The 26,882-nt window shown below is 42.4% G+C and overlaps 1 protein-coding gene across 2 annotated transcripts in view; it reads left to right on the forward strand.

The window, feature by feature from the left end:
* The window catches only part of BABAM2 (BRISC and BRCA1 A complex member 2), a 304,684-nt gene that overhangs the window by 16,778 nt on the left and 261,024 nt on the right, over positions 1-26,882 (forward strand). The gene's annotated exons all lie outside the window — the stretch shown is intronic.

Genomic DNA, 26,882 nt, shown 5'->3' on the forward strand with positions numbered 1-26,882 from the left:
CTGTGAGTCAGGCCGGGAAGAATGAAGGCTTGGGGTCTCACAGGACATGTGACCATGTCACCTGGTACTGGAATCCATCTTAAACCTGGTGCTTTTCCATTTAGAAGGAGGGGTGGGGACACAAGATTCCCGCCTTGTGCCAAATGTATATAAGGGGGTGGAACAGAACAAAGGGGGCTGCAGTCATGAGAAATCCCCTACCTACCACCTGAGCTGGAACAAGGACTGTACCATGGGAAAAGATTGGGTCCAGACTAGAAAGGAGTCTAGTCTGTGAAAGAAGCTTATTGGAACATCTCTGAGGGTGAGGTTTACATGTATTCAGTTTCTTAAATGTATTAGGCTTAGACTTGCAAATTAATTTTATTTTGCTTGGTAATTTACTTTGTTCTGTCTGTTATTACTTGGAATCACTTAAATCCTACTTTTATATTTAATAAAATCTCTTTTTGCTTATTAATTAACCCAGAGCAAGTAATTATTACCTGGGGGAGCAAACAGCTGTGCATATCTCTCTATCAGTGTTATAAAGGGCAAACAATTTATGAGTTTACCCTGTATAAGCTTTATACAGAGTAAAACAGATTTATTTGGGGTTTGGATCCCATTGGGAACTGGGTATCTGGGTGCTAGAGACAGGAGCACTTTCTAAGCCGTTTTCAGTTAAGTCTGCAGCTTTTGGGGGACGTGGTTCAGACCTGGGTTTGTGTTTGCAGCAGGCTAGCGTGTCGGGCTCAACAAGACAGGGTACTGAAGTCCAAAGTTGCCAGGGAAAACAGGGTCAGAGGTAGTCTCAGCACATCAGGTGGCAGTCCCAAGGGGGGTCTCTGTGACTCAACCCGTCACAGACAGCATCTGCCATGTAACGTTCCGAAACAGTTCAATGTGGACCATTGTTTCCAGGGTAGGTTTCAAGCCTGGAAGTTCTTTTGTGGTGTCAGCAATCAGATGTTTGTTTGGGACATTAGGATTATCCCAGAGTTCATTTCAGTGTGCCCCAAGATTGAATGAGGGCACTTTAAAAGCTTTAGCCCAATTCCAAAGGGGCTTGCAAGATTTCAGACATGTCTTTTGAAGCTTCTGGAGGTCCTAATGAATTGGTAAATTCAAGCTGGGCATGGTTCGATTGTGCTCACGAGCTGTTTGTTTGAGTTCCCCTGAGATTAACAAATGGCGCATATGGGGGTGCAAGACATATGCACCCCCATATGCATCAAAAACATATGCATCAAAAACAGAATTGGGAAAGTTGGGAACCAGACAGAAAGGGAAAGTATGAGTTTTTAAAAAACAAAGACTTTAGTGTTTTGAAGGAACTCCTTTAACAATGAGTTAAGTAGTTTAAGGAAAATGTTTTACATAAACCTGTATGCAGTCTTAGTTATGTTGTATTTTCTAACATTAACTGCTCTCTTGATCCCAGTGATACATTTTCAGTAAACAAAAAACCTAGTTTGAAATGTAGTCTGTGCTTTTAATAGAGAAGTTGGTGAGATTTTTGACTACTACATGGAATTCTGGAAACAATGCTTACTGTCTAATGAAAATCGCATTTATGATAGCGTCGCTTTTGGAACTTTCTGTTTGAATCAGTTCTGTTCATGGACATCATTAAGAGGATCTGAAACTGCAGGTGGTAAACTATAATTTCATACTGAATACTCCTCTTTTTGAGAATAATATATAAGTGGTAATATTCATGGTCTGTTGATTTTCTCAGAATTGGAGTTCACATTTGTAAAGAGCAGAAATGATTACAGTAGTGCATGTGTGATTATATATTACCCCATAATGAATAAATATATGGTAAAGAGAACAGTAATTGTGAAAATGTCACAAGAATTTTGAATTTAATTTTGCTTGCAAGCAAAAATTCTTCTAGTGTGGAAGGATAAAATTGACCGAAGTGGCAATTCTTCAACTCCTTCATACCCATGGAAGGCCATCCCCATGAGCTCCTTTTTACAACTTTATCCCCATCTGAATTTGCAGAAAATGAACCCTGTGTGATGATGCTAAATAAATCAGGTCAAGTCTGGAATTTTCCATCTAACTTCAGCCCCTTGGAGCATATAATTTAGCCATTCCCTTAAAATTTCCCTCTTCATCTGTGATTTCAAAAATTTCATTCCTTCGCTTCTTTTCTTCTTAACAAGAATTAGGAGTTAACAACAATTAGGAGTTTATTAACCTCTTTGTACATGTGTATTAAATACAGTTACAGGCACATGCCAAGTCATAAATGTCTCTTACAAAGTAATGAGCTCAGCTTTTATAAGGTGTTTTAGAAGACAAACTATTACTTGAACAAAATTGTGAAGCTTTTATCTGTTGCTGGACAAACTATTATTACTAATTATTTGTAATAATAGCTCCTAGAGGCCCCAACTCAGAATGGAGTCAAGCACTGTACAGGCACAAAGTATGAGATGGTCTCTGCCCAGAAGAGCTTACATTTTAAGACCACATACAAGCAAAGTGTTAAAAGGTACAAAGCTTGGTAGTTATTTATTAGCTCCCCCAACCTATTCCCCTTTCTCCCTATCTGTACAAGTGCCCCTGCCAACCTGCACCACCATTACTGACCCAGAGAGCACTTCCTTCAACCTGTCAACATAAAAAAAAGTCCTCAGTCCTAAACAAAATGAGCAGGGAACTGCTGACATTAAAATGTTCAGGGTCTCTCTCTCAAATATTTAAAATATATTTATTTTTAAAAATATTTTAAGTTCTTTAAAATGGCTCCCAAGTATTTGAAGGTGTGTGCGCTCTCTCTCGCTCTCTCTCTCCTGCAGCTCCTGCAATAGCAGCTGGGTTCTAATCCCATGCAAGGAAGTGGGGGGCTCCTGCCCGATTTGGTGTCCCCAGAACGGGAATAGGACTTCGGGCTGTGTTCCAGATCTAGAGATGGGTAGGAGAGGAGGAATGAAGACGATCGACTTAGCGCTCTCTCTGTTTCAGCAGCAGTCTGGAAGCAAAATGTCACTGATGTTATGTAGTAAACCTGCATTTGCCATTAGTAAATTATAATGCTACTACATTTGCTATTTTATTAATTACAGGAAATCACGGAGCACTGTCACTTTCAATGACATTTCACTAATAGTATACTTTGTTAGCAGCTGCATTGACCTAATTTTAAATTTTAGCCTGACGGTCCTTCTAAACAAATGGCATGTGTTCTCTGCAGTATTAGGCAGTATATTTTGCATAGTATTCTATCCTCATTTACACAGTTTCACATGATATAGTGAACTACATGTGCACAGGCATCACAGAAAATATATATTACAGCATCTCAGAGTTTGCAGTAGTTGAAGGTTATGTTAAGTATGTATTTGAGGTCTCTCAGACTGGGGTGCCAGTTTTCCAAACATTTATTCCAGTAATTGTGAAGACCAAAGTGCTGATGGGATTAGGAAATACCAGCATTGTATGACTATAGGATTCAAAATCAACAAGATGTGTAAATTAGTTTTTTATACCCAGAAAGGCACACAGTACCAGTCTCCACACAGCCTTCTACAACAGTCATATTTAAAGTTTCTTATTAACAGTTCTAGCTGCATTTCCTGTGTTAAGAATAGGGGATAAAGATTTCAAACAGTTAGAATCTTTCAAAACAGAAGAAAATTTTTAAATGTAACCAATATAACGTCACAATATTGGGTCACACCAAAACCACCACCACCCTCTTTAATTTACGTACTTTCAGTTCTGCAGTAGTATTGGGTTTAATGAATACATCAAAGAACTGAAAATCACACCACAGTACACAACCTTAACTACAATACTACATTATAATTGTCATTACATTAAGTAATCACAAAATTGAAATCTTTTTATCTTCTTTTCTGGTCTGGTGTGTAGTATGCAAAGTTATTACATACTCCAATTGATTTCTTATAAAAACATTCTACTATATATTTATATTATAATAATAAAAAATCAGATAAACTATACAATCCACACTTAAATAAATCCATACACAATATTATTGAAATGTATGCATCCACACTGTTTCATACGTATATTTTAAATATTAATTATTATTTACATTGTGGTAGCAGTTAGGAGCCCCAGACATAAACGTGGGTCACATCATGCTATGCGTTATACAAACATAACAAAAACAGTCCCTGCTCCAGGACTTGAATAAAATAACGTCATTAGATTGTGTTACATAACAAATTAACATATTGACGTTATGATTGTTCTTTGCAGTGTGGTTCACAATTTTTCAGTGTATGTACTGAAGATGATAGTGTTTCTTAATTGAAAGAGAATCTAGTACAGAGAGCAATAGCATTTTGGAGTCCTTAAGTGTTGTGAAAGAACTGGGCTAATGCCTGGAGAGGTGTATTGGGATGGGTGTGATGTTACCTTAGTTTAAGATTTCCTTGCTTTTTAGTATTTGTGGTGTTGTGAAGATACACACTTGAGCATACTTAAGTCTAAATTCAGGTGGTGGGGTTTTTTTTGTTTGAAAATTGTAGATTTTAAAAAAAAAATCTATTAACATAGCTGAAAATGGCAGGGTTGAAGAAACAGTCCGAAGGTATTGAAGATGCCAAATTGGTTGAATAATCCTCTCTTCCATTTTAAATTTTGCATGCCTGGCAGAGAAAGTTTTAACTGGATCCACTGTTTTCACCATTAGCTGTTGAACACTTTCTATATGTAGTGGTAGGAGCCTGGCAGCCTAAAAAGCTTTGAATGCTAGGACAAGAAAAGATGACACTATCTAAAGTTTTTGCCATCAAGAATTTCAACCTTTCTAAAGAGTAGATATCATCATTTAAACAATTCCCCAGTTTCCCTAAATAGCTCTGCTCTCAAGATCCTCAGTTTAATATCCATCACCTGACCTTCCTCCCCCTTTTTGATGAAGAATGCTTTCTTTGTCTGCTCAGGTGACTTATCTTGCAGATATACGTTTATAATATCTTGCAGATATAAATTAATTCTCAATCAAAAGTAATTGATGGAAAATAAACTGTGTTGCCATATTCATAGAAAAAATTACAGATTTGATGAAAAATATACAGTAATCAATGCAGCATAAATAGGTATGGTCATGACTAATTGTGTTTCTAAATCAAAAATATGCATATTAATAAACTGAAAAAATAGAAAAGGTGTCATTTTAAAATGTTTGTCAAGCTGTCTTGTAGTGGCTCATGAGCATGGGTAGCAAACTTAGGGCAGACGGGCACAAACCCCAAATTGGTTATGAGTTCTATACTTAGGTTTCTCCAACCAATTATCAAGTGTAAACTCCTCAGGCACTGTACCAGCCTTAACACAGAGCCACAGACAGTTCCCTTGGGTATTGTGATCTGTCGTGCCACAAAGGTAAGCTTACCTTTTTCATAGATAGTCCCCTACACCAAAGATCATAGTAATATTCAGGTTACTCCCAGACCCAAAGGACCATCGCTTACCTCAGGTCAGTTGTACCTTAGATCTCACACCAAAGACAAAGCTTGTAGCCTATCCTGTAATAAATTATCTAAAGATTTATTAAATAAGAAAAGGAAATAAGAGAGTTATTTACAAGATTAAATCTGGTAAACATACATACACACAAATGAGTTACAATCTTAAGTTTTAAAAGGTAGTAGAAGCTTGTGTAATAAGCAAGCTTTGTATGTCCCTTAGGGGTAAGCAGCTGGGGATCCCTTGCTTATGCCTAGAAATCTTGCTCTCGAGAGTCCAAGTGGCATAGGGATGCAGTTTCTACTTGTTAGGGCTTTTTATTCCTTCCCCACTTCTGCTTTGAGTTGCAAACTTAGCTGATGGGAGGAATTCACTTACACATCTCCTCTTCATGTTGTGGTGGGGAAGCAATCAACAAATCGTTTGTCCTCTGATGTTCCATAATAATTCGTCTGGTGTCGAGGGGCCTTTTTTGTTGGGCAACACAGAACAACTTTTGCTGTTGGAGACTAGTATTTCACACTAGTTAATACTTCTCTCATGTCTCGTGATTTACAGGGTTACAGATATTTACAATGCAAATGCTTAAATATTACCTTAAAATATGGAATACAGATGTTATGAGTGAGATTAATTGATGCAGGCAACTTACAAGTGTTCAATAAAGCCTAAACACTAAGCACATTTTTATAACTCTAATACCTATTTTACCAACACTAGCATTCAAGTGAACCAGACTGATTCCAGCTATATGTTTGTAAGTATCCAAAGGAGACACGGGGACTTTGGCATAAGCTGGCACATGTTTTGCCAGTGTCACAGTTTATATCTCAAAGTAATTTTCAGTGAAAGTCTAATCAACATGGATATAAAAACAATGTTGGCACATATCAAGCCATCTACAGAACACCTCCAAACATCATTGCCACTGGTAGAACTGAACTGGTGTTAACAATAGTGGGAAACTTTAAAAAAATGTTCCTACTATAGGTTATTCCTGAAGTCTCCTGGTAATTCTGAGAGTGTTTGTAAGGCAGAATGACCCAATACATCTGCTGACCATTAAGTAAAAGAGTAATTGTAACTCCAGATTCAATGCTTGCTTAGGTATTTCCAGGATTCTTAAACTTTTAATCCTGGCTTTGTTTTCCAGTGTCCCTGCTCTGTCCCGAAGTAACTCTCTCCTAAAGTAAAGTTGTTTGTGCTACCTTAATTTGGCACCTTTGTGTGTAGGCATGATGATAGTCTTTGATTACATGAGAGTACTATTTTTTCCACAGGACTCTTGCTTCATTCAGTGCACAGAATGGACGGTGCTCACTGAAAGAGTAGCTATTTCTTTTTATCCTCCTCACTGAATGCTTGTCACCAGGCTTTACTTTCCTCACACTATCTAAACCCAGCATTGAATATAGACTTTTTTATTTCCAAGTGAACTTTGCTATGATGCTTATCTGTGTAGTGTCTGAGTGCATTACAAACATTAATGATTTTATCTTCGCACCCCAGTGAGGGAAGGTGGTATTATAAAATAATGGAATAATAGAAATGTAAGGTTGCAAGGAACCTCAAGGGTCATCTAATCCATCCCTCCGGGCTCAGGCAGGACCAAGTATACCTCTAGACTAACGCTGACAGGTGTTTGTCTAAAGTGTTCTTAAAAACCTCCAATGACGGGGATTCCACAACCTCCCTTGGTAACCTAACTAGCCTTATAGTTAAAGAGTTTTTCCTAATACACCTCTACCTCGATATAACGCTGTCCTCGGGAGCCAAAAAATCTTACCGCGTTATAGGTGAAACCGCGTTATATCGAACTTGTTTTGATCCGCCGGAGTGAGCAGCCCTTCCCTCCCCCCCAGAGCGCTGCTTTACTGCGTTATATCAGAATTCGTGTTATATCGGGTTGCGTTATATCGGGGTAGAGCTGTACTGTATCTAACCTAAATCTCCCTTGCTGCAGATTAAGCCTATTACTTCAGAACAATTGATCATCATCCTCTTCATAACAACGCTTAACATACTTGAAGACTGTTATCAGGTCCCCCCCATAATCTTTTTTCTCAAAACTAAATTTGCCTAGTTTTTTTTAGCCTTTCCTCACAGATCAGGTTTTCTAAGCTGTTTAACATTTTTGTAGCTCTCCTTTGGCCTCTCTCCAGTTTGTCCACATCTTTCTTAAAGACTGACACCCAAAACTGGACATAGTACTCCAGCTGAGGCCTCATCATGGCCAAGTAGGACAATTACCTCCTCTGTCTTATGTACAACACTCCTGTTGAAACAACGAGGCGTCCTTGTGGCACCTTAGAGAATAACAAATTTATTTGGGCATAAGCTCAAATAAATTTGTTAGTCTCTAAGGGCATGGCTACACTTGCAGATGTAGAGCGCTGTGAGTTAAACCAGCCTTTGTAGAGCGCAGTAGGGAAAAGCGCTGCAGTCTGTCCACGCTGACAGCTGCCAGTGCACTGGTGTGGCCACATTAGCAGCTCTTGCAACGGCCACAGAGAGCAGTGCATTGTGGTAGCTATCGCAGCATGCAAGTGGCTGCAATGTGCTTTTCAAAAGGGGGTGGGTGGGGTGGAGTGTGACAAGGAGTGTGTTGTGTGTATGTGGGGGGGAGAGAGAGTGGGTTTTTGGGGGGGCTGAGAGCATGTCAGCATGCTGTCTTGTAAGTTCAGACAGTAGCAGACCTCCCCCACCCCCCGCCTCTCTCTCTCACTCACAGCATTCCACAGTAATGATTGCTTTGTCTCAGAGCAGATAAGCATGCTGGCTGTCAGAAACGGAGCTTTCAAAGGGCATATCCGCATTCCTGCAGTGATTACAAAACAATGGCAAGAGTAGCCACTTGTCTTAAGGGGATTATAGGTCATTTCCAGAGGCTGATCAGAGCGTAGTAATGCAGCACCCCGTCCACACTGGCGTCGCGGCGCTCCAGCGGGGGCGCAGCAAACGTTATTGCACTCGCTAAGGTGGAGTACCAGCAGTGCTGTAGCCGCAGAGTCAGAGCGCTCTACGTGCCTTGCCAGTGTGGACGGGTAGTGAGCTAGGGCACCCAGGGCTCCTTTATTGCGCTGTAACTCGCAAGTGTAGCCAAGCCCTAAGGTGCCACAAGGACTCTTGGTTGTTTTGCTGATACAGACTGACACGGCTACCACTCTGACTCCTGTTGAAACACCCCAGAATGACAGTAGCCTTTTTTCACAGCTGCATCACATTATTGGCTCATATTCAATTTGTGATCCACTATAACCCCCAGATGTTTTTCGGCAGTACTAATGCCTTACTCTTTCCTACTTTACACTTGTCTCTACTGAATTTAATCTTTTTGATTTCATACCAATTCCCTGATTTGCCAAGGTGTCATGGCTGGGTTATGGACATCCAGAGCTTGTGGTCAGAGACTGAGTCCACAGTTACGAGTCAAGAACCAGAGTCAGGCTGGGTCAGGAGACCAGGGGGCCAGAGGCACGAGATGAACTGGAGGTCAGGAACCACAACCCATGAGTCCCACGTTGGGATGCCAGGAAATCAAGCCAGGGTAGCGGTAGCAGGAAGTGCAAGGCACACAGTCCAAAGCAGAGCAGAGCCTAGTTGTTCAGAAGCTTTCTGTTTTTGCTGCTGGCTTAAGTAGGGCCAGTGGGCCAATCAGCTGCTCTTGGACTGTGCCAATAGGACCTCAGGGTAGCAGTCTCAAACTGGGACTGGGCTTTGTGGTCCTAGGAAAGTAGTTGTTGATAGGCTACCAGGTGGAGGACTGGAGTGTGGTTGCTCCCATGAACTCTGCGGTTCTGAGTTCAATACATATGGGTCATGACAGAAAGTCACTTTGAATTCTAATCCTGTCTTCCAAAGTGCTTGCAACCCCTCCCAGCTTGGTGTCATCATTTTATAAGCATATTCTCCACTCCATTATCCAAGTCATTAATGAAAATATTAACTAATACTGGACTCAGAACAGAACCCTGCGGGACCCCAATAGATATGTTCCCCCAGTTTGACAACAAACCATTAATTACTCTTTGAAAACACTTTCTTCCAATTGTGCCCCAAAGTTATAGTAATTTAATCTAGACCATATTTCTCTATTTTGCTCATGAGAATGTTAGTTATTTTACACATGGGAATGTTGTCCTTTAATTTTGAGTGCCCAATTTAAGATGTCTAGGACCTAATTTTTCAGAATACTTAATATTCTTCTTTGAATGGCCTCTGCATATTCCCACTCTTGGGATGTGCCAATCATGCAGCCTGGATCAGGCGAAACTTACAGTACCAGTGCCCTTTGGAGCTCTCTTGCACTCCCTCTCCTTGCCACTGTGAATGTTTGAGAGGGCCTGGCACACTGACTGCCTCAGTTCCTTTCCTGCCATGGTAGCAGGTGGACCAGGGGGTCCTCAGACTAGGATTCCGCTGAATGGATTGTTCCCAGAACTGCCTTGTTAATCTTGTTAGCTTTGAATTAGCGAGTTATTTTATTTCTTTCATTGTTTTTGTTTTTCATTTTCTCACCTGTCATCTAAGGATTTTCACATTCTAGCATGGGTTCTTAGTTCTGCTAAGTCAGGAAAAAAAAACAAAAAAAGTCAGGGTTCAAGAGGTGTACCTCTTATCCTGGTGTTTTTCCTGCCTCAGAAACACAGGTGCATTGCTTGGGGTTGCTGGGGGAAGGTCATTCTGCTCCTCGTTGCTCTATATGCAATACCTTCACCCTCAAGTCTAGAAAGAACATCAGTATTCCCTCTAACTTACGCTATTTCAAGAATCATTAGCAGCTAAACCTTCCAGTTTTGAAACTCAGGGACCCATACTGCTGGGACACCACCCTCTGCTCCAACTCACAACCACGTTAAAAAAACCCAGCAAAGTCTTGACTCAGGTTTTGGCCTCCTTGGCTGGGAAAATTGGATCCGTATAAGTGCAAATACTTGGCCTAATAAGTGTCAGCCTCTGCTGAACAAGCCAGTTCTTATTAGTGTACCTCTAATGATCCTGTACTTCAGTTCTGTTCACTGAAGTGCAAAAGTGTTTTCACAAGGCTCCATTCTTAGAAGTCAGAGCTACTGCAAAAGGTGATCTTGAGGGCCAAGGCTATATTATGGATCTGCATTCTGTTCCGGATCCAAGGCCATCAGTTCCGTGTTCAAAATCTCATTGCAAGAGTTATTGGTTCCTACAGGTTCCATGATTACCATGATGGCTCAGGTTCATTGTTTTGAGTCCCTGAAACACACACTCACTTGGATCTGCCTGTAGATCTGAAGGTCCCTCATGCTGCACCAGGTGGGTTATCCTTGGTGATTAAAGATAAAGGCAAGTATAAATTATGAACCCAGCAAAATAGACAGAGGGCAATATTTGGTTACAATTTATTCAATACTCAAAGTACATTCATCTGCAAAAAAAACCCCAGCACACCTGTCCAATTTTTTTTGTATATGAACATTTGGTAGACATGCCTGGTTTGTTAAATATGTGTAATCAGATTTCACTCAGTTTAATGAAATCACTAGAAACGACATGTCATGGGTAGTATAAAGAAATTCCATCTGCAGTATGGTAACAGCTTGTTAAATAGAGAGATCTAATGATTATATTACACTATAATGTTTCTCTAAACAAAAGTTCACTGCTGTAATGATTATTGTTTTGTCTCCGATATTTACATAGCAAGGATTTTTAAACCTGTTAAAATTTCCTAAACAAATGAATAGTTTAAAGGCAAGAAGTGTAAGGCAGTGGTAGGATGACCAGATATCCCGATAAAATCGGGACCGTCCCGATATTTAGGCGTTTGTCCCGTGTCCCGATCGATCTTCGGTCGGGACGTTGCACTCTGCCTTTTCCCCCCCCCCCCCCCTCCAGCACTCGGCTGTTCTCGGCTTTCCCCCCCCCCCCCGCCCTCCTGAAAACCAGAGGCTCCCCCACTGTAAACTGATTCACACATTGCTACCAGTCTGGACCCAGCTAGACTTGCATGTCAGAATGCAGAGTGAAAGGAAAAGTTACAGCGGTTGTTACTTCTCTGCTCTGTCATTATGGTGATGAGCATGGTGTAAATACCTAGACGCTGGAGGTATGCGTAGCTAAGGGAGGATGCATAATCTCCTCTGACTGCCGGCAGCACTCGGCTGTTCTCGGCTTTTTTCCCCCCCCACCCTCTCCTCTGACTGCCCGCAGCACTGGGCCACAGTAGGGAATTGGGAGAGGGAGCTGTTTGTGTCATTACACCGGCAGCACTCTTCCTGTCATCTGGTCACCCTAGGCAGTGGTGCCTGTTGCTTCTCCTCTGGGAAAGAAAAAAAAACAACTAAAGGCTAACTCTATTTCCTTAGCGATGCAGCCTACTGGTTCCCTGGGAAAATTTGGTTCGCCTCTTTCGGCTTTTTAACCAAGCCTCCGTTGTCAGCTTTGGAAACTTCCTTGCATCCACATCTTGGATCTGGAGTCAGGCCACCACTGACCCGATTCCTTGCAGATACTGTGGTGATGAATGTGGTATAAAAACCTCCATAGAACAGAATAGAATAGAATTTCCTTACCATCCCAGAGAATGGATCAGGAAACCTAGAGAGTGTTATAGGGACTCTCAGTTCCAACTTTTACCTCCCTCACCCAGGCATTATGACAGGCATTACCCTAGAGGGTACTAACAGAACTGGACAGGTGTCACCCTGGGCAATGTGGCCATATGAGTCTTCCTCGAAGTATTACTCTGATTTCAAAAGGGCTGAAGAAAGGCTGAAGAAAGGCAGTCACTAAAGCAACTGCCTATGGAGTCTTCTCCCAAAAGGTTTCAAGGGAAATGTCACTCATTGGCAGGGCCGTCCCTAGGGGGTTGTGGGGCCCAGGACATACGCACTGAGTTTGGGTGCTCCCCCCAGCTCTCGCCAGGCCCCATCCCCACTCCACCCCTTCCCCCAAGGCCCCACCCCCGCTCCGCCCCCGCTCCGCCTCTTCCCTCTCTCTTCCCGCCCCTGTCCTACCTCTTCCCCGCCCAGTTCCACCCCCTCCCCGGAGCGCGCTGCACCCTTGCTTCTCTCCCCTCCACCCCAGCACCTCCTGATGCCACAAAACATCTGATCCGTGGCAGGCAGTAGGCGCTGAGAGAGAGGGGGAGCGCTGGTCAGCGGGGCCCGCTGGTGGGCAGGAGGCGCTCGGGGGAGGAGGGAGGTTCTGGCAGGGGGGCTCCTCCTTGTCCCTGTCTGCCGCTAGCTGCTCGCCTCCTCACTCCGCTCGCCCACCCACCTCCCAACTCACCTCCCCAGCCGCCTCCTCACAATTTTATAAGCGTGTGGCCCCCACGAAGCATGGGGCTCAGGGTGGTCGCCCCAATTCGCCGTACCCAAGGGATGGCTCTGCTCATTGGAACATTCTCTCCCTCATCTGTCACTCTCACTGGTACTGTGGGAATCACTGGTATGTGTCCTAGACATGCTGTCTGAAGAACAGCTAGTGGGACCTGTCAGGCCTCTGGATGCATACAGTAGAACCCCAGAGTTACGAACACCAGAGTTACCAACTGACTGGTCAGCCACACATCTCATTTGGAACTGGAAGTATGCAATCAGGCAGCAGACAAATAAAAAAAAAAAGAGCAAACACTGTACAGTACTGTGTTAAATGTAAACTATTAAACACGTAAAGGGAAAATTAAAAAAAAATTGACAAGGTAAGGAAACTTTCTGTGCTTGTTTCATTTAAATTAAGATTGTTAAAAGCAGTATTTTTCTTCTACCTAGTAGTTTCAAAGCTGTATTAAGTCAATGTTCAGTCATAAACTTTTGAAAGAACAACCATAACGTTTTGTTCAGTGTTGTGAACATTTCAGCGTTACGAACAACCTCCATTCCTGAGGTGTTCGTAACTCTCAGGTTATACTGTATATGTATCCAGATGTTCAAACCTCTGCGGATGACAATTTGGATGCATCATCATCCTCTTCTTTGTAAGATGTGCTTCAATTTTATGAACGTGTAGACAACATAGATACTATTTTAGAAGAAACTACATTTCCCCCCTCCCTGTGCCAGGTATTTGATATTCTTGGTTTGCCCTCTTACAGTAAGATTACTGTACTGGTTATGGGCAGTTTATTACAACCAGGGTGGATTTGATTTAAATCAAATTGATTTAAATCATGATTTAAATCACTAGTCAGGAAGACTCGATTTAATCATGGATTTCTACATAAAAGTGCATGCTTGTTGGTTGTTATAACCCTAATACATATTCTTCACAACTCAGAGATAGATGTAGGTTTCATTTTTAGAAGGTACACACTATACATTTTTAAAGTGATTTATTTTGAAAACTTTTCAGATTAGTTTTACAGCTATATCAGAAAATGAATGATTGTTTGGTTGTTTCATTTACCAAAGTTTAATTGAAGCAGATATTTATGAAGTCGTTGGGAGGTGAACTATCTCCTCCAATTCAACAGGTTAATCATTAATATTTGGAGGATTTTCTTGCCTTGTATTAGGAGGAGAACATCACTAGACAGACATTTAAATTGTTTTATTTAACTAAAACAACAACGTTATGTATTCTGGATTGTTTTCTTCAACACCAAACATATAATATTTTAACAAAACAAGCATATGAATTTTTGAATTTAGTTAAACATTCAAGTTTTTTAAAATCAGGTTTGTTTTTGTTAAAATTGTTTTTAACTAAAATAGTTAAATGAAATATTAAAAAAAAAAATTAAATCAACTATGTCAGCCAGGTCAACATGAGAAACTTAAAATATTGGCTTGTGCAGCTAACTCAGTCGTCTTCACCTTCATTTTCCTGTTTGTTCATAATCTGGAAAAGAAAAACAAGCTTTCCTGCTTTTTCAGGTCCCAAACGATTTCTCAATTTGGAATGAATTAGTCCAAAGGAAGAAAATATTCTTTCTACACGGGCAGAAGAAACTACTTTTGTTAAAAGTGAGATTCTCACTTTAACAGTCTCTGAATCCAAGTGCTTAAATGACTTATACCAGTTCACTGGTGTGACTTTCTTTAAAACATCATCAGCAAACATATTTCTTGAATGGTTCACCCTTAACTCTGAAGTTTATTATAGTTGGCATTATGGAGGGATGATTGCTGGATGTCCATGTCATAGCCAACTCCTCTTCTTCAGCAGTTAAGGTTTGACCCTGGTACCGAGTATTGAGAATATTTGCAAGTAAATGAGCTGGAGGTAGTGCTTGTCCCATTCTTTTTTTAATGCTTGTAATTTAACTGTCATTGCATATTTCTGTTTTTAAGATCTCACTCAGTTCCTTCCAAATTTTCGACAGCATCAGCAATAAAACAGCTATTTCCCTGCATTTTGTTCAATGCTACAGAAATAGGATTCAGGGTACTTAGCATGTGTTCAACATTTCTCTTAAGCCAATGTTGAGAACTTTGGCTGTGACCGTGCCATCTATTTTTTCACGATTTTGTTCACAAACTGTCATCAGATTAGGCCAGTTCTTGATATAGTGCTCAAAACAGTCCACTACTGAGTTCTATCGCACGTCTTGTGGGAGAGTTAGCTTAATTCCTCTCACTTTTTTTCAGAGCAGCTGCTGCAAAGTGGTTGTTACGGAATTATTTTGCAATTTCAACAACATTAGCCTTTATTTCTGGAACACTAAAGTCTTTGGCTAGGAGGTGCATCAAATGAGCACTGCAACCATATGTTATTAGCTAAGGACTTTCTTCACTCTCTTCTAAATTTCTTCTCATCTTGGATATATTTGCAGCATTGTCTGTGACCAAGCTGCATACTAGACATTTGAATTTTTTTTCAGTTTGTTATAGCTTTTATTGCTACTTCTTGTAAGTATTCTGGTGTGTATGCATTTCCTGATGTATCAGTTGCTTCTGTAAGGAAAAAGCAACAGAGAGTTCTGTGGCACCTTTAAGACTAACAGATGTATTGGAGCATAAGCTTTCTTGGGTGAATGCCCACTTCGTCGGATGCATGTAATGGAAATTTCCAGGGGCAGGTATAAATATGCTCGCAAGAATCAGTCTGGAGATAACAAGGTTAGTTCAATCAGGGAGGGTGAGGTCCTCTAGCAGATTGAACTAACCTCATTATCTCCAGACTGATTCTTGCGAGCATATTTATACCTGCCCCTGGAAATTTCCATTACATGCATCCGACGAAGTGGGCATTCACCCACGAAAGCTTATGCTCCAATACATCTGTTAGTCTTAAAGGTGCCACAGGACTCTCTGTTGCTTTTTACAGATCCAGACTAACACGGCTATCCCTCTGATTCTGTAAGGAAGACATTCCCTTCTTCTGTTGTCACACAAGCACATACAACAGGATCATTGTGGACATTGCTCCACCCATCAAGACTCAGGTTAACAATTTCACCCTCTAGACCTTTTGCAACACTGCTCAATTTCTCTTTCATACACTTTATCCAGCAATTTGCCTGCGACAGCTGCTCTGTTGGTTGGACTGTATCCTGGTCTTAATGACTGAACCATGTTAATGAAATGTGGGTTCTCAATCATATGGAAAGGAGAGTTTGTTGCATAAAGAAACAGGGCAATTTTTTCATCAATTACCTCTTTTTGTAATCTGCTGGTTCACATCACAAATTTGTTTATGGTTGTTTCTGGATGATGGAGATTTTTTTTTTCTTTTTGCTACAGGTGATATACTGTGGCTATGTGACATACATGATGTGACTGAAACACTAGCATTGGCAGATAACTCAGAAACTAGAAAATGATGGTGATCTTGAAGGTGGATAGTCTTGAGAATCCTGTATGTTGAGGATGGATTCTCCTAAACAAAATAAGTCAATGCAGTTATTTAATTATTATTACCATACTGCTCATTTAGTATTACTCATTGCATTCACTGACACTCAGTACTACTTTAAAGGTGAAATTGTAAAAGGAAGATCTGCCTATTTCAGCTATTTATTTTTTATCACAACTGCATCTAAAATCATAGTACCATGAAGTAACAACTATATTTTTTGCTCAGACATGAGAATTCAAGAATAGTCAGAAGGAAGACAGGCAGTCCTTAAGAAAGAAGTTTGAAATAAAAAAGTTTACCAACCTGAAGATCCTGCATGTTCAGACATGTCCTTTCAGAATCTTCAACGTAACTTCCTCCTGAGAAGGAACACTTCTCATGATATTGTTTCATTCGGGCAACCAGGCCTTGCATTTTTTTGTTGCACTGTTTGCATTTTGCACGCATGTCTGTCTTACCCACAGGTAGAGGAACTTCATTAAAATATTCCCAAACTGGGTCTCTTTTACGGATAGGTTTTCCATTCTAGTGAGAGACTGGTATGGTAGATCTCAAATCAATGAAGGCTACACTCAGAAAGACTTGAAGACTTCTGGAATATGCTGCTCAAACAGTTTCACTTTTGTTTCTACTGCCTGTCCCTCCCTTCTCACATTTATCTCCAGACTTCTTCTCCTTGTCCAAATCTATTCCGCCCCCAACAATCTTCTATTCATTGAACTTTTTGAAACTTTGCACTTTTAGAGAGAGGTAAGGGATTGACTCTGTGTACACAAATTTGCAGAGGGACAATAGGGTTGAGGTCTGTTATTTCTCACCTATACATATTAGTTAGCAACAAAGAGTCCTGTGGCACCTTATAGACTAACAGACGTATTGGAGCATATGCTCAGGACTCTTTGTCGCTTTTTACAGATCCAGACTAACATGGCTACCCCTCTGATACTATATATTATTTATTTATTTAAAAACATTTTTGCTGTTAACAAGCATGTTATCTCTGGAGACACAAATCCACAGGTTGAGAACTGCAAAACCCAGCATCTCTAGACTGAGCACTGAGTCCCATTGGGCAGATAGAAAGATTAACCTAAATAATCTATACAGAAGCCCGTGGAACCCCATAAAATTGGGTCCCTAATCCATGAACTATTGGAACTCATTTACAAAACTTTTCTTAAACATTATATGAATATATTGTCTCATACTATAGAATTAGAATTTATAATCCCTATTCCATGATGAGATATCTTTGAGCTATAAACTATCTTTAGATCGGATTTTTTTGATAAAATGCCTTTTGAGGGGGAAAAACCTATCTAAATTAAAAAATCAGTTTTTTATATATATATTTAAAAATCATTGATTTTTATCCACCCTGATTACAGTAGTTAACTAGGTCTCCTTGTCCTGCTGTCCAAAGGTAAAGAGTTCTGCTTGCCAAACTGTGAAGAGTGGGAATGAGCAGAGGCCACTGAAAGTAGAAATGAAGATTATACACATTTATCTGGAGTTGTTCTTTATTAATTCTGCACATTCACACTTCTCACTCTCCATCCCCTTTCTCTGAGTCCTAGTCAGAACTTTGGACATGGAGGAGGCTGTAGAAGGAGCTAATGAAGTGTGTGTAATGCAGCCCCTTTTTGTAGTCTTGCCTCTGAACTTTTGGATCTGCAAGGGGAGTAGCAGGGTGTGTCTGTGTCTCTGTCTGTGTGTGTGTGTGTGTGTGTGTGTGTGTGTGTGTTCGTTCTAACAGGCACTGGTACTAAAAGGTTTCACCAGTCCATGCTTCACCATTGGCACATCCCAAAAGTACGAATGTTCTGAGTCCATCTCAAAGAACTGCGGTTACAGATGAGTAACTTTCATTTCCAGAGAAGCTGTATGTTCAAAGTATAGCCCCTCTGATCTCCATTGCAACTGTGAGTGCTAAGCTGAGATGGACTCTGCACGTTCAGATGCTTCAATAAGATTAGTTTCATCAGGCTCTGCCAACTTGAATACACTATTATAAATGCTGGAGGCGGAGCGGGGCTTGGGGTGGAGGCTGACAGCTTGTGACCCCCCAGGTAATAACCTTGCAACCCCCTGAGGGGTCATGATCCCCAGTTTGAGAACCCTTGATCTAACTTGTCTAAATATTCTCTAACCTGATCTTCCCTAATTTGGCTTGCATTCCTTCCTCCTTGTTGTTAATATTAATTGTGTTGAGTATCTGGTCACCATTAACCTTTTTAGTAAAGACTGAAGCAAAATAGGCATAAAATACTTCAGCTTTCTTGATGTCATCAGTTATTAGCTCTCCTTCCCTTCTAAGTAGAGGACTTTCATTTTCCTTCATCTTTCTCTTGCTGTTAATGTATTTAAAGAACCTTTTCTTATTGCCTTTTATGTCCCTTGCTAGGTGTAATGCATTTTGGGCCTTAGGCTTTCTGATATTGTTCCTACTTGCTTGTGCTAATCTTTTGTACTCCTCCTTAGCAGTTTGTCCATGTTTCCACTTTTTGTAGGATTCCCTTTTGATTTATAGGTCATTGAAGGGTCCTGACAGGGCCATATTGGCCTCTTCCTATCTTTCCTTCTCACTGGGATAGTTTGCAGTTGTGCTTTTAATATTGTTTCCTTGAGAGACTGTCAGCTCTCCTGGGATCCTGTTTCCTTTAGATTTTCTTCCCATGGGGCCTTACCTACCAGTCTCTGACTTTGTTGAAGTCCACTTTTTTGAAGTCCATTGCCTTTATTCTGCTGCTCTCACGCCTTCCTTTCCTTAGAATCATGAAATCTGTCATTTCATGATCACTTTCACATAAATTGCCTTCCACCGTCAGATGCGCTACGAATTCCTCCCTATTTGTAAGCGGGGGAATGGTCCCGCTATTGTGGGGAACTTTCCTGGCTTCTGCACTACCCCGGTGAAGTGGGCTAACGAAAGGATCCGAGTCCTCGCTCCCACTTCCTTTACCCAGAGGCCTCCCTGCCCTTGAGGACTCCCCTTCCACTCTCCTGTCTGGCAGAGTCCTCGTAAACCCCGACAAGGCTGGGCCCAGGATTCCTGGGGGGCTTGACCCCCAACCCTGCTGTGGTCACCTAGGACAGGGGCTAGGGTGTCCCCACTCCGGGGTACTCTCTTTGCACTGGGCACCTCCCTGACCCACTGATCATTTTATACAATTTAAAGCAAATACAAGTTATTTAATTAACAATTACTTTTAAAAAAGAATAAGGGAAAAATGGAAAAGGTTAAAGGAAACACATCACCCTGCTCTGAGGCAGGGAATATCACAAGCAGTGTCTCTGGAACGTCAGGGCAGTTCACAGTCTGTTCCTTGTAGGTCCCGTGCCTCCTTCTCAGGCCCTGGCTGTGCTGCAGGGACGCTGTGGGTTGGACACTTGCTCTGGCGGTGGCCACACGCTCTCAGGCTCTAGGTGGCAGGACCCTTCTTCCCAGCGTCGCCCCCGCCCTGTCAGGGTTACGATCCCCCTCCAAGTCTGGCCTGCAAGGCCTCTTGGCTGAGGTATCTCCCTGCGCTGGGCCCACTGCCAGGGTCCCCCTCACTCTCCCCAGCTGCTCACCGCACCCAGCTCCGGACTGCTCCAGCCCCAGCTCCAGCTCCACTCTGCCTCAGCACGGCTGCTGCTGCTGCTCTGCCTCCAGCTCCCTGGGCTGCTTCTCTGGCCCCTCTGGCTCTGGTTGCTGCAGCTCTCCTCCCAGGGCAGGTCTGCTCTGCAGGCTGCTTCTGTAACTCTGCTTTGGGGCTGCAGCTCTGCTCCCAGCAACTTAGCTCAGGCCCCTGCTCTCTCCTGGCTGTGCTCTGGCTTTGGGGCTGCAGCTCTGCTCCCAACAACGTAGCTCAGGCCCCTCCCTGTCCTGGCTGTGCTCTGGCTTTGGCTGCGCCTCTGGCCCCTCTGGATCTGGCACGGTTCTGCTCTCCAGCTCAGCTTGGGCCCCTGCTTTCTCCTTAGCTCGGCCCCACTCAGTCTGACCCAGGCAATTCCAGCTCACATGGAGGACGGGACCTCCCTCGCCTCCTGACCCTCTGATTAGCCTGCCCGCCCTGTCAATCAGGCTGATAATAATTAATAATTAATAATTAATGGAGATATCCCATCTCCTAGAACTGGAAGGGACCTTGAAAGGTCATCAAGTCCAGCCCCCTGCCTTCACTAGCAGGACCAAGTACTGATTTTGCCCCAGATCCCCAAGTGGCCCCCTCAAGGATTGAACTCACAACCCTGGGTTTAGCAGGCCAGTGCTCAAACCACTGAGCTATCCCTCCCCCCCACTGATCTGGAGCATTGGCCTCTCCCCATTGTTCCTGGGGACTGTCAGTCTCAGGCTCCTGATTTGCCATCGACCCTTCCCCTTTTAGTACTGGGAGCAAGCCAATCAAAACACCCCCACTGAATGTTAGTAAGGGGGCAACAGTCCCCTTACATTTTGGTCAGAATCAAGTCTAAAAGGGCTGTTCCCTGGTTACTTCCTCCACTTTCTTGAACAAAAAGTTGCATACCAAGTGCATATCAAGAGCTTACTGAAAATTTTGTGTTTTGCTGTATTACTTTTCCAACAGATGTCTGGGAGGTTAAAGTCTGCCATTGCTACCAAGTCTTGTGTTTTAGATATATTTGTTGTTTGTTCCAGAAATGCCTCATTCACCTCCTCTTCCTGATTTGTCAATTTTAAATACTGTATCATAAAGCATATGCACAAGGGGGCTGAACTAAGATTGCATGGGCAAACGCCCTCTGCTTCTATTCCTGCCATCCCTCTTGAACTGCTGCCTCTCCCTCTCCCGCTGCTCCTCTCCTTGCCTTCTTATTTGAGCTCCTGTTCCTGTCTCCTTCCCTGCTTCTATTCCTCTTCATCCCCTAGTTCCTGTCTCTACCCTTTGCTCTGCTCTCCATGTTCCTGCCCCTGCCTCCACTCCCTGCTCCTATCCTCCTCCTCCTCCCCCACTCCTTGCTTCTCATTGATATTCATTTGTGTCAGGCTACTTTCTCCTCCTCCATGCTGTCTGGGCACTAGTGAGGGAAAATTGAGACTACAGGAGAGAGAGTCTTTCTGTCCGCTCCTGTGCCCAGTGCCACAATAATCCTGGCAGCCAGGAGGAGCAAGGAAAAGTTCTGCTCAGCCTTTGCCGCATGCTCAGTTGTTTTGTGGGAATGGCACATGCACAGTCCAGTCCCGTCCCATGTAGGAGCAGTGAAGACATGGGGAATTTAGCTGCCATACTCTAACCTCTAGTGAGCATGTATCTAGTGGGATTTTTCAGAAGGCTATATAGCTTGGCCAAATTTGGGCAGATTTTCACTGGGACAGCACAATGCATGTCCCAGACCCTGCCGTCAAATTCCAAGTCTTTGCTCCAAAGCATAGAGGCACTTGACCTTCTCAGTGAAATAGTTGTAAGACTTTAGCATGGTCAAAATAATGTATATTTCTCCAATCTCATTGTGGGAAATGGCTGAACTGTTTTAGCTGAAAGTTTTTCTTTAAATAAACAACCACAAAAACAAACAAAAACATAAATTAAAAGCCTGAGGCTCACCCCTGGGATGAGAAATTTCAGCCTGAACAGTTGGAGTAGGGCAAAATCATAAGCAATTGAAAACAGGGACTTGCAGTGGAAAGTGGTAGGTAACCTTAATTGTGGGCATCTATAAAACAAATCGGTACTACAAGAATCTACATGGTGAGCGTCTTTGGCCTGCAGGTAATTAGCGATTACACTTTATTTTCAGTTTTACATAGTGATGCTAACCTTGTATTGGCTGGAGCCAGGCTGTTCTGAAATCTGGCTCCATATTTAGGGTAACTTTTAATGGTCTCTAGCTCAAAAACCGTTTGATCATGTTTTCCATTCTTTGTGTGTACACGTATGCACACACAAAGGGTGTCATTTTGCAACCAATTTATTGCTACAAAAACAATTGTTAGATGAATCACACCAACCTGTAGAGCCAGGATTTAGAATGCTAGGCATTTAATTCCAAAACTTATAAGCCTTTACTACTTCGAGCAAAGGGAGGACCTCTGGTGCAGTGGCAAACGTTAGAGAGACCCTTATGTTCTCTCTTACCTGCAACACGCCACCAGAAAGCAAGCTATTTATACTGAACAGAAACTGTAGCTATTGCACTTAGTTGACAACTTTGGTTAAATACAGCTATTTTCTTCAAACAGGTGTAACTGAATGGTGAAGGGTTGATAACAAGTACTTTTTAAATTAGAGGACTACAAAGTAACATTAAATACAAGTCCCCTTCAAAGCATGGTAACACGTTAATGACCTATAATTCAGAAACTTTTAGAATAATTTTCTTCAGACTTTGTAGAATAATTCTCCTTAGTATTTAGCAATTTTCAGGCAAGACCATGCCTTCATGTGTGTTGGATTTAAAACTACAGATCATACTGTAACTTGGTTATAATCTTAACTACTGTATATTGACAAAAGAACAACACACATAACACTTACTTTAATGACTTGGACATCAGACTGGAAAAAAGGTATACATTTTTACTGGCTGGAGAATCCACAGTGACCCTTGGTAAATTGTTTCATCACTGACAATTTTTAAATCAAGATGGGATGTTTTTCTAAAAGGTCTGCTCCAGGAATTACTTTGGGGAAGTTATACGGCCTGTGCTATCCAGGAGATCAGACTAGATGATTGCAATGGTCCCTTCTGGCCTTAGAATCTAAAATCATTATTTTCATTTTTGGTGTATATTCAAGCACGTTGCTTTCTTCAGTCCCGCACGTGATTTTAAACAAAGATAATTACATGCAACAAAGAGGCAAGAGGAGCTCTGGTGGTTGGGCTGCATGTTTCTCTTTTTTTGGTAGGTTGTGATGGTGGTTCAGTCATCTGGCAACAACCATTTTACTTACAAACTGGCTGACAGCCACCATTTAATAGATGAGTCTACAGCCTTTTGGTTGGCCTCTAACACAATGTCATCAGCAGACAGCACAGGTACTGGTTTGTCTGGCCACATGGGAAAACTTGAAGCAGAGAGACAGCTGAAGAAGGTAGTATTTAACCTCAATTAAGGTTAAGAATCTTTGTGTGTTTTGGTTATTTTGTTCTTCATGGTTTTGACTCTGAAATCAGGTCTTATGGAATAAAGTATAATTGGTACCTATCAATACTTTGGAATAGTTAGAGTGTTTATCAGAAATGGCAATATAAAATGTGTTTTTTCTATTTTAGTTACCTTAAAGTATTTAAGTACCTTGTTTTTTCTTTAAAATGCCTGAAGATGATCAATTAAAACTCCAATCCTGCACCTGCCCACATAATTAGCCCTCTTAAGTTCAGTGAGACTACTCCATGTGTGTGTGCTTGCAGGATTGGTGCCTAAATAATTAAGGGCTATGTGATAGGTTTACAGTCTGCCCGGGAGGCAGGGTGGGGTTGGGGAGTGGAAGGGAGTGATGCATTGTTGCAAAGCCTTTGGAGCAGCCTAGAGGGAGATAGCCTCATCCCTCTGTAGAGGGAGTACACTGTTGACATGTCTATAGCTGATGCAGTGTACTCTCCCCAGTATACCAGTGAAGCTATGCCACTGGCCAGCCTAGAGGGGTCAGGGCCAAGACCATGCCTCTTCCTGCCAACCTGACATAGCAGGGCACTTGAAGCAGTGGTATGCCACATCAGCGCAAGGCAGTAAGAGTGTGATTTACATCTCTTTATTCCCTTGCATTGGCATGCAGGATGGGCCGCTTGTATATCCAGTTTTGTTATCCATTTCATTCTGTTCGACTTGCATTAGCATCTCTTGTGACAAACTATTTGATACATTCAGCACTTTAATTTCAGCTTCAGATGGTATGTAAGCACTTGTCCTATTGAGAAAATTATTTAAAAAATTTGGTTTTTTTCCCATTAGACTTTCTGTATCAAAATTCTGAATTGCTTTATAGTGTTTTTTCCCCCTTTCTGTTAGTGAGAAGTAACTAGTTCCCTTTAGATGCACCTCTGAAAGATTTTTGCTTAGTTACTCAGCCAATCACAGTGTTTGAAATCTCTTGTGTAGCCTAGTCAAAAAGGGGTAATTTGCTAAAAAAATGACTGTGAAAGCTGTCACTTTCCATCACTTCTAGACCAGTAAAATTTAAAAACATGCTAAGTGAGCTAGAATAACCTAGGAAAAATACTTAGTGTTGCTTTTAGGGACATTAATATCATCAGATCACTCTTTTATTTTAATGTAATTGTATATCGTACTTTTCCCTCAAGTATTTCCAAATTGCTTAGTGTGCTAAAAGTAAAGATTGTATTTGCAAAATCAGAAATTTTGATGCACGTTTTAAAAGCTACCAAAATATATTGTCTTAATGGTAAGGGTGACAGGACCCCTATGACCTGTGATATTTCAAAATAAATTGCCATTGAATATTAACTGCTGTTGATGTGTTAGTGTAGAAGCTTCCAAAATAATCTTTTTTTTTTTTTTTTTTTTTTTAACTCATTCATGAGGGTTTGGTTTAGATGCTATGGTAATGGGTGGCTTAGAAATGCTTTAAAACTATAGGCTAAGATACTCATAATCAGAGGCGAGAACTGTTATGTTTCTAGTCATAGCTGTGTATGCACTGACATTGAGCATTCCTTTCTACCTTGATGTTCTTACCTGCGCAAGTAAAATAATATATCTTCTTAAAAAACAAACAAGCAAACCAAAACAAACCCCACAACTATGGTATTTTCTTACTCTGACTACACTGAGACTTTGATCCTGAAAGTCCTCTCTCAGAGCCTGATCCCACACCCATTGAATCAAGCTCTCTGTGCATAGCAGGGAACACAAGGTAGAGGCTACACATGGGCACAAATAAGGTTAAACAATAGATGTAGCGTGGTGAGCAAAAGTCAATCTGAAGCCCCTGCATGTCCTCGACTTAGCTTTCCAAGTGCAAGGTAAAACAGAGGTGGGGTGCAGGGAGAGAATTGATGTGTTTTAGGACATTGGTTTTCAGACTGTGGGGCATGTCCCCTTGTGGGGGTGGGGGTGCAATGAGGATACTGGGAAGCAGATGATGGGATGTGGGGCTGTGGCTGGCTGGGTGTCTGGGCCAGAGCAGGGCAGTAGCAGGGAGAACTCATAGGGAGTCTCCAGCAAATGAGGGGGAGCGCAGCCACACCCTGTCCTGGCTGCAGCCTGCTCCTCTTCCCCTCCTCCCAACTTGACCACTGGGGACTTCTTGCTTGCTCTCCCTGCTACTGCCCAGCCCTGGCCCAGACACCTGGCTGTCTGCAGTCCTTGTGTATTTACTCTCTGGAGCCTGTGGGTGTGAGAGGCTCTGGGAATGGGGGAGGGAGGGCAAGGAATCCCGTTCCACTCCATGCTGCCATAGGTTCCTCTGGGATGGAGTCAGATGGATCATGCCACTACCCCAGATGTGAGCCACCTGTTCTCAGTGAGTCACTTTCTGCCCTGGATGGGTAGGCGTCGGGGAAGGAGGAAGGGTCTATGGAGAAAGGGGGGCACAGCAAAAAAGTTTGGGAATGTCTATTTTAGGAGAAATGAGCTTAAGCACCATTCTCAATATGCCAATGAAGCACTCAGCTATATGCACTACTCACTCTGACCTCTCTTCTCCTGCAAGACCGGTGTAATTTTGCATCTACATAGCTCTCGCTGTGCCGGGTTAGGTGTCCCTGTGCTATCCTACTTCCCACATTTTACTTTTTTTTTTTTTTTCCCCCCATGTACATGATCTGGTGGGTACTAGGGTGACCACCCATCCCTAATTGGGCAGGCCAGTCCCGAAATGTACATTTCAAGTCCTGATCCTGGGCTGAATGACACTGGGACAACATTTGTCCCAGATTCCCTGCGGTGCTGCTATACACCTGCCCAAGGCTCATGGGTGGTGCCAGCCTCTTCCTGGTATGTGTGTGGTGGGGTCTGAGTGGGCCTTAGCCCTCCCTCGCCACCAGGCTCCACCACCTGTTCTTCCTCTTCCCTCCGAGGCCCAGAGCTGGGCAGTGCAAAGAGCTGCCCAGGGAGCCTGGGGAGTTGTGTGGAGCCCTGGACCCGCCACCTGCCCTTGGGGTTGGGACACAGGCCAGGGGCTGCTTTTGGGCTGTTATCACTGCCCAGCTCTGGCAGGGATGGGGTCTCAGGGGAAGAGGAGGAGTAGGGGGCAGGGCCACAGAGGGGGTGGGGCTCCTGCATATGTCCTGTTTTTCCATTTTGAAAAGGTGGTCAGTAGGGTACTGCATTGGGACTCAGGAGATATGGGTTGTATTCGTGACTCTACCACTGATCTCATGTGTGACCTTGGGCAAATCACTTCACTTCTCTAGGCCTCTGTTTCCCTTCCCACCTTTTGTCTGCCTTGTCTGTTTAGACTGCCAGCTCTTTGGAGCAGGGGACTGACTTAGTGTGCATTTGTAAAGTGCCTAGCACAATAAGACGCAATCTCAGTTGGAGCCTTTAAGTGCTACAGTAATAAAAATAATTTTGTACACACACATTAAAATATTTTTTTCTTAAATGACATGGTGCAATCACTAGTGTTGTTAGACCATGGGAATGGGAACCTGGAACACCTGATTTCTAATCCCAGCTATGTCACTAATTTACTGTGGTTTTGGGCAGATCATTTAATCTCTCTGTTTTATTTTCCCCAGCTATAAAATGGGTAAAAATG

This window comes from Emys orbicularis, chromosome 3 (assembly GCF_028017835.1).
Source record: "Emys orbicularis isolate rEmyOrb1 chromosome 3, rEmyOrb1.hap1, whole genome shotgun sequence".
In the NCBI taxonomy this organism is placed as follows: domain Eukaryota; kingdom Metazoa; phylum Chordata; order Testudines; family Emydidae; genus Emys; species Emys orbicularis.